Below are 9352 nucleotides of genomic sequence, written 5' to 3' on the forward strand. Positions count from 1 at the left end.
CGATCTTTAATTAACCTTTTAAGGGATTTTAAGGGACAGGGGAGGTCACGATGGCCCCCTAAAATTTAGGTCAGACATCCACGAATCACTTTGTGACGGAAAAAGTTTATTTTAAGTATTTTAAGGCCTTAAAGGGCGGCTGTTTAAGGACCTAATTTATGCCTATGTCCTAAAATTTAGTCCTTAAATTTAGGTCCGAAATTTGAGGAAAACTGGGTCTATTTTAGGTATTTTAAGGCATTAAAAAGGGGCTAATTAAGGACATAAATTTAGGCCTATGTCCTTAAATTTAGGCCTATGTCCTAAAATTTAGGTCCAAAAACTTAGGACGAAAAAAGGGTCTATTTTAGTAGTCCTTAAATTTTAGGACGAAAAAAGGGTCTATCTTATACTCAACACAACAGCATATATGTTATATATCGCCACATATCCAACATATATCAACATATATTATATCAACATAGCCCTATATGTATACACCTACTCTTCACAGCTATAAGTGATAATGTCAGTTTGTTCCTCTTTGACATTTAAACAGACTCATGAACATTCTAACATCCTAATTTGCATATCAGGTCAGGTAGCTTTGTATGTATTAACATTCGAACAAGTGGGCAGTTATCAGTAATGCGTCGGCCATATTTTAAAGTGACTTAATATCTTTCTCACTCTCTCTCCAAAAGACTTAATTTCTACTCCATTTTGAGGTTTTGCCGCGTGGTTAGGTTTTCATATCTTATGATTCGTAATCACATCATCGGGGAATTCTATTGGAAATCAAGTTAATATAGCACTGAACGGCTAAAGATGAATTACGTTAAAACATTCATCATTAAAAATCAATAAAAGATCTTTCCTAATCGTAATCCTTGGAGAACGAACAGGATTCTAAACTGGCCTTTTTAGATATTTTGATTTTCAAAGAAATTGACCATTTCAATACTACTATTTTTAGATAAAGGTCGTTTACTGGTCTTGGGTCAAACTTTTATAGATTCTGCTTTCCCCATTTCAAACTTAACTCTACTGGTAACTGCTTTCCAAAGGAAACTTTCAATAGAATCCTTTCCAGACTTGTGAACAAGTCCCTTCAATCCTACAGTAAACTTTAAACTCCCTATATGAGCCATTTTCCCCATTTTTACACGAAGGGATTTCAAGAGGATCGTTCAGAAGTACTCTTGGGACCACTGACATCAAACCCATCCCCAAAAATCCAACGACAATCGGCTCCTTCGACCGTCACAATAATTAATATGGAAAAAAGCCACAATCAGGTTCTTTCACACCTGAATGATCAGGGCCACAGTAGCACAAGAGAGGGATTAAAAATACTAATAAACAAAACGGCAAAAATATATTTATTACAAACAATACCTTGATAAATTTTAGACACTCCCCGAAAAGCCGAAATATTTAGGGAGGTAGAAACACATTCAATAACAAAACGCAGCCACTATACCGTCATTCGCCCAGCTAACTTTCGCTCATGAGGTCGACGGGAAAGAATTAGGCAGAGGAAAGAATTTACCTCACATACCACAGTGAGAGAGAGAAAATAAGAGAACCATTAACCTATTCCTATAATTTATACAATATCCAACAAAAACTATACAAATTGATGTAGGCGAGGTACCATAAGACCCTAATTCAGCCTCTCGTGACTGAGCAAAACAAAGCAAATATATATATATATATATATATATATATATATATATATATATATATATATATATATATATATATATATATATATATATATATATATATATATATTACGTTAAAGTCACGAATAAATTCAAATTACGAATAACCTGCATGCAATTAATGCAATTTTCATTATTTATTAGGGATATATTGTTGGAGAATTAAGAAGAAGAAGATGAAGAAGCTTTCGATAGAAAACAATATTAGTAAATCCGAATCTTATAATTTAGTTTCCTTTTGGTGTAAGATATACATAAATGATATTATTTAAAGTAATATATTATTTTTTATATATAAAATGCTGATTTTGGAAGTGTGATATCGCAAAATAATGTCATATATATGTCAAATGTTTTCAAGACCCCAAAGTGCGCATTTGAATTGTCGTGATCACCGTGAGACCGAATGATTTTTGCTTGTTTCCGTATGAATCGATTAACACAACAGCTATATATTACTAAAATGTTAAAACAACATAATATAATGTTTGTTATAAAATATTAAAAAAGTAGAATTGTTGAAATTTTACGTAAATGAACGAAAGACAATCATGTAAATTTTGGCAGAAGTAATCATTATATTGTATCTCAAAGCATTAATTTTGCTTAATTTGGTATATAATTATTAATTAATGTATTTAATAATATTTTCAAATGGTAAAATAATATGTTTTATTTAAATATACCAGAATTAAAAGTTGATTTACGAAATCCTGAGAAAACAATACAGGAAAAGAAGTGCCAACGCCGCCATGTCTTCTTTAAGGCGCGAAAAGCCAAGATCGACGTCGGTTTGTTTACATCTCTCTGTGAATGAGGAGAAGACGGTGTCTGGTGTCGTCTTATTTCTCCGTAAATACTGATAAAAAAGCTATTTAAGCTTACAGTGTAATTTGATTATACTTGAATATACTTATTTGTGCTTCAAAAGAGGATTAATATGATATAACGGCGTGAGGAGGTTAAATGTAAGTAACGGAGTGGTTCTGACGGTGATATGACCCGCAGATTTTCTATATATTTACAGCTAAATATTTCATTATATTTTATGGAAGGATTTCATGCGGCTTTTTTATTATTTACCAATTTTACACCATACTATTCATCCAAACTTCATTAAATGTGGTTAAGGCAGGCCATCACTTCATTACCCTCGTATGGTATTGAATGCTTGCGGCAGGAGGACCTTTGGGGGTGCTGTTCTAGGCTAGTTAGCATGGTAGGGTAGGCGTTGGTGATTGAACCCACTGCATAGATGGGTAGCCTTGGCCAGTCTCTCTCTCTCTCTCTCTCTGGGCAGGTCAGGGCACGGTATTGTCAGGTTTGGAAGGTAATTTCAGGCTAGTTCAGAGTACGACAGTCTTGGAAAGGTTAGGTTAAGGTTATCTTGGTCGGGTCGTAGCCTGTGCCCTAAAACGACATGTCAGAACAGGGAATTAGTTCCATTGATCTGTTTCGGACGTGAGGTGTTACCTGGGGAGGTCTGGAGCTTTGGAGGGGTGTTTGTGCAAAGCTCATTACAGTTGGTAACTAGGCCAAAGTGCACTGGCTCACACACTCTTACTATTAATATTACCTTATACTTATGTCGAAGCCTAAGTCATTCATATCCTTAATATATAAATCATACTATAATTCAGGCTATTTGTCTTTATGTTTTAAAAATTCAGAGCCAGTGTATACCTGAAAGGCCATGTGTCTGGCCTGGCTACCCCATAGTTGTAGTTATATTTCAGAATGACCGCAACTCAATCTGACCTACCTTAACCCAACCTAAGCTCAGATACTATGCCCTACCTGGCCAGGGAGTGGGTCTTTGAACCCCTTGGCAAGTCATGATTCCTATCTGCTTACTGCACCATTCATTCATTCCCAGGATAACCTCGGCCACTCTTGAGAGTGGGTGTTGTATTAAGATAAAATATATCCTTGTCAGAATCGCAAGAATAGTCACAGGAAATTTATGCTTTGTGTAGCCCAGTTTATATCCAGTAATGGCAATGAATTGAAAAGCACAGGACTCCACAGTCTCTCAGTGATTCCAGTGACGCTAGAAGATCACTCGGGCAGGATAGGTTCATGGGTTAACCGTTGCCATCTCTCCACACTTTTGAAATCTGCGGCATCCAACCTATCCTGTGGAATGAAATGGAGTATGAGGTTTCTGGCTAGAAAGACCCAGCACTGGGACCAATGAGGCTGGTCCAGTGCTTTGATGAATGAACATGATTTTGAAACAAAATATATACATTTATACTTGAACACACACACAACAGATACTTTTACAAGAGGTTTCACGATGCAATATTAAAAAATGCTTAATGATTTCAAACAGAGCATCGATATGTATTTTATCAATTTGTACTTTTTAAAAGTCACAACACACAATTGGTGGAAATGATATAAATTTAGAAAAGTTATATAAATTGCAATAAATTTGTATCTTAAAACTTCATTTAAATTTAAACATTGCATTCTGTCCAAAACCTCACAGTTGCTTTTGCCTTGCAGGTGATGTCTGCGGCTCTTACGATGTTAAAACTAAAACCACTACTGGCGTCCACTGTCAGACCAGGACCGCAATGGACACACACAGGTAGGTTATTTTCTCCAATAAAAATCTGTGATTCAAGAATGTGTATTAATTCTGAGGAAGAGAAAGATGCCTCTATAGCCTCTGATTATGTTGTTACGAAGGTCAAGGCTGATATTTGCCTGAATCTTTTATATTCTATTATTCAGAGTGAGGGAGAGGCCCTCCTCCTACATATTTTTCACGACATTACTGACGATATGGGTTTCATGTCAGCGTGAGGCACTTCTGTAGCTGGACAGCATTTTCCAGCAATGCCAACGTGAGCTGGCACCCAAATAAAACTGAATTACCATAGACTTCAGAGGCCAGGCAAAATACCAGCTTGCATTTTAGCGGTAAGACGACTACAGATATTGCCATTAGTAGATTTAGAAACATCAGTGATTATTTTAATATGATATTTTGATGTATCTGATTGGCGATCTACAAATCTGGCTTTCATTTCCTCATCAGAAAGATCCTTTGGAGTCCTGGGGTCATCCATAAAAGTTCTATTTTTTCTTCAGTTAATGATTTATCCTCAACTCTCTTCTAAAATTCCCACTTGTAGGGGTTTAGTGAACTAAGCTCATTAAATTTATCTATAATACACTAAGTTAGAATTCATTTTAGTTTCACATGCCAAGGAATATATTTGGCAACCGTAATCAAGATCTGACCTACGTAGAGTCATAATAGAGTTTAAGGAAAGGCTTTCTATCTGCACCCCAGTTATAGCTGGAAACCACTTTCAAAATATTAGAAGCAGGAAATCTGAAGCCGTTGTCATCTGCCTGCTCTTGTACGGCATTCGTAGAATTTTCAGAAGTTGGCATTGCATCAGAAGAGTCATATTTAGATGTTACAGGGCTGAGGTCATCTACGCATAATTAACACTTGACTGGCTCTTGAATGCCTTCTATGCTGCTATTAGCAATGTCGTGCACTACCAGTGACTCTGAGGAACTCCTCCTTGAATGTATGAAGTAGAAAACAGGTTTTGACGGAGGAAAAGCCTCTTTAGTAGCTGCTGTGAGTCTCAAAGAAGTTACACTTCCTGGTCCTCTCATGGCTCCTACAAGACCAACCTGTTGCAAAGAATTCCTTAGAGTTGGTCTCGGCCAGGATAGAGCTTGTTGGCACAGTGGATAGAATCTCATAAAGGACTCAGAGAGGCGGCCTCTGTCTTGTGCTGTTAGTACACGATTGGTGCAGGAACGGATTTGGGGTCACAATGAAACTCTGTCTTTCTTTTCAACCTATTTTACCCTTAATAATATTGCAGTGGTCTGAAGATCTTCAAACAGAACCTTATCCCAATTTTATTTATACTTTATTTGCTACGGTTTATTGATTGCTGTATCGTCTTTCAATACTTATCAAAACATTCTTCCTATACCTAACTTAGCCTAACTTAATACTACCAACAGTCAAAATATTACGTACAATCTAAATTGAGGGGATCACTGCCCCTATTACTCAGCCTTTGCCTAAAGTTCATCTGTCTTCCTTCCTTGTGCCACACTCGGCCAAACACACCCAGTCTTAACTGGCGAACTGAGGAGGGAGATAGGAGGCAGGTCGTTCGCTGGCAGTGCCCCTGAAGAAGTCTCCGCCAACCTCAAGCCCCGGATTCAGTAATGACACACAGTGTGTTGCACTGGGTCTTCAACTTCAGTCTCCACCACTGCACAGAGATGGCACCTGTCAGCGTCCTCGTCTTCATCGTACGATGCCAACATAAATGAACCTATTGAAGGTGGAGGGGAGCGGATCCTATCTTGACACTCGCGCTCAAGTGAACCACGTAAAGAGAAAAGAAAAACAAATATTAGTCAAATCATACTCTAAGACTAAAAATTAAATACAAAACAAACACACAATGGTTTCAAAACACAAAGTCTCTTCCAGTTTCTACGACCACCACACTGTCCTACAGTGGTTACCTAGGCTGTACTGTACGTCATACTTGCACAGATGTGACAATAGTCGACGCCATCTTCATTGCACGCCAGGTCTGTGCGAGAGAAATGTTCACCCCAGTCCCATGCCTTTTCGTCTGGGAAAGTGGGTGGGTTTGAGGACCACAGCAAGCACAAAAGTATCAAGAGCTGTTTTTTGATAGCGTAGTCGCTGTTCATCCTCAAAGGAGCCACTAAAGAAATTGGACAGGTGACAAAAATGCTTGGCTACTATAGCTCCATTCACTTTAAGGTGGAGATTTTGGGCCTACGACGCTTGTTTACGGCTCTGATTGGCTGGTACTGGAGGTATGTAGTCATCACTGTTGCATTTTAACGCTGTAGCTCAGAAAACCTTGAAATATTCTGTATATTTCTTATTTATCTCATTGTTTACACAAAGATAGGAAAGTTCTGATCATATCATAGAATCTCGGTATTAATTGTACAACTAAATCATGATTTCCTGAAATCAGTAAGATAAAACACAAAGGAATTACAACGAGTAGAAGTGAAGAGAGAGGCATTTCATTCTTTATACCCGTTTTTACATATCGTCGGATTTTGCATCATTGATGCGATCAAGATAAAATAAAACTAGTGTTTTCATACAACAAATTAATTCGAATACGCTGGTGCTTTCAGATTTTAGATGCGTAAGAGGTGAAGAGAAATGAAGATTATAAGTCGATATGTTGCATCCGTTTCGACTCAGTTTGGCAGTAGAAACCAGAGACGGTGATTCTGTGTTGAGGCGCCGCTGACAGTTGCCAAAGTTAGCAATATAGTTAATTTTTCTTGACAGTATTTACCGTATTATGCTCACTACATTTTTCTGTAAAATAAAAATAGAATTCCTATTATGAATGAACTTCTTTTCACCCAATATCATATAATCATGTCCACGCCTGGACATATCTGATAAGAAAAAATGAATAATCATATGGATGCATCTGATGTGCGTTTCAATTTAGGCTAGGTGAGAAATTTGCATACTGTAGGCTACATGATATATAACAGGCCTGCACAATTATCAAATACTGTATAACATTTATATAGAGGAATAAACGTTCTGGTGTAAGAGCAACTCAAACAAATTCTGAAAAAGACAGAATTTTATATTCGTTACATCGCCAATAGATTTCATGGTTAAGAAATAAAGATGTACTGTTCATTGAATGAACATATAAAAACCATCAGCTTTTCGTGTTATTGACCAGAGAAGCAAGCGGCCATAATAATGAACTCATAATTATTTAGCCTGTTATTTATCATGTAGCCTACAGGATGCAAATTTCTCATCTAGACTAAATTGAAGCCAACACAACCAGATGTATCCATATGATTATTGATTTTTCTTATCAGAAATGGCCAGACATAACAACATACATGATATTGGAGTGGAAAAAGTTTGACAGTCATAATGTAATTTATGCATTTATGCAGAAATGTAATATTACACACACGGTAAATACTCGTCAAAACTGCTAACTTATATCATTAACTGGCAACTGTCAACGGCACCTCAAAGCTCTCGCTGTTTGCAGATCACCGTCTCTCGGCACTACTGCCAAACTGAGTAAAGAACAGATGCAACATAATAAGACATATTCTTCATTTTCTCTTCACATATCACACGCATCTAAAATCTGAAAGCACCAGTGTATTCAGGGTGAATTTATTGTATGAAAACACAAGCTTTATTTTATCTTGATCGCATCAATGATGCAAAATCGACGATATGTAAAAACAGTATAAAGAATGAATGCTTCTCTCTTCACTTTTCCTCGTTGTAATTCCTTTGTGTTTTATCTTACTGATTTCAGAAAATCACGATTTAGTTGTACAATTAATAACGAATCCTATGGTATGATCAGAACTTTCCTATCTTGTGTAAAACATGAGATAAATGAAGAAATATAAACATATTGCAAGTTTTCTGAACTACAAACGTTGAAATGAAACAGTGAGCGAGCTGCAGACCTCCCGGTACCAGCCAATCAGAGGCCGCCAAACAAACGTCTCTTAGGCCCAAGAATCTACCTTAAGTGAATCGGCTATAATGGGCCAAATGGCAGCATCCCAGATTAATTTTTAATCCGAGGGAGTCTGTGTTATTAACCATTTTCTGTCTGGATACCCGCTATTTGGCAATAAAGACCAGGGAACAAGATATGAAACCAATACGTGATTGTGCTGCTCTCTTGTTGTTCAAGGTGCTTACCTAATTGTAGGGTCTGCTGCAGGATTTTAGCCTTTCAACAGTTCAAGAATACTGTCCGGATTGACTCACCTTTCTGGATGTCATGCTTAGGAGAGGGCAAGGGTCAGCTTTTATGAGGGCCACTAAATGATTCTGTTCCCACGTAGAGAGTGGTTTGTTCTGCTATGTAGGAAAATAGGACTGCAGTATCGGGGATTTTGTCGACGGCCCAGGTAAACCTTGTGAGTGCTTGAACCGGGCAGCGATATTGTTTACTAAACACCGAGTCTTTCACAGAAAAGGGGATTGCCCTGAGAGGTCCCCTATTCTGGCCAGGAATGACAGGCCAGGGATGCAGCAGATAACACTAGGTGTGTGTATATGTTGTCCTGATGCGCACCAAGAAGAAGGCTGCCTTTTGGAGCACAGGAATCAGCGATGACTGAGTCAGGAACCCCATTCAGGGACCAGGTGATGGTTCTGCAGGGAGCCAACTCTTGCAGTGTAGAAGACTGAAAGGAACCAGTCACTTTTATTAGAATCAATTCAAAACCATAAGTGCTCTGCCACTACTGCCTGTCTGCCACCATCGTTGAAATAGGGAAGACACTTACCCTTTCAAAAGATAATGAAATGTAAACTGAAAGTTCCACAGACTTCAACTGGGTTCTCATGGGGCACCAAACCGTATTTCCTGTATGGACTTATAGTTGACAGATGAAGTCTGTATTGCACAGGTACTTAGCAGTGTTAGTGGCACCATTTAGAATTAGATTTTAAATTCTCTGTGACGGCTGCGGCTTGAAAGGAGGATGTTGAGATCACTTCCTTCCTGCCTGTGGGTAGAATAAATGACAGAAATAATCTGTTCTTTGCCTGTTGTGGAGAAATAATGAACCACTACTGT

The sequence above is a fragment of the Macrobrachium rosenbergii genome, unplaced genomic scaffold (genome assembly GCF_040412425.1).
Source record: "Macrobrachium rosenbergii isolate ZJJX-2024 unplaced genomic scaffold, ASM4041242v1 60, whole genome shotgun sequence".
Taxonomy (NCBI): domain Eukaryota; kingdom Metazoa; phylum Arthropoda; class Malacostraca; order Decapoda; family Palaemonidae; genus Macrobrachium; species Macrobrachium rosenbergii.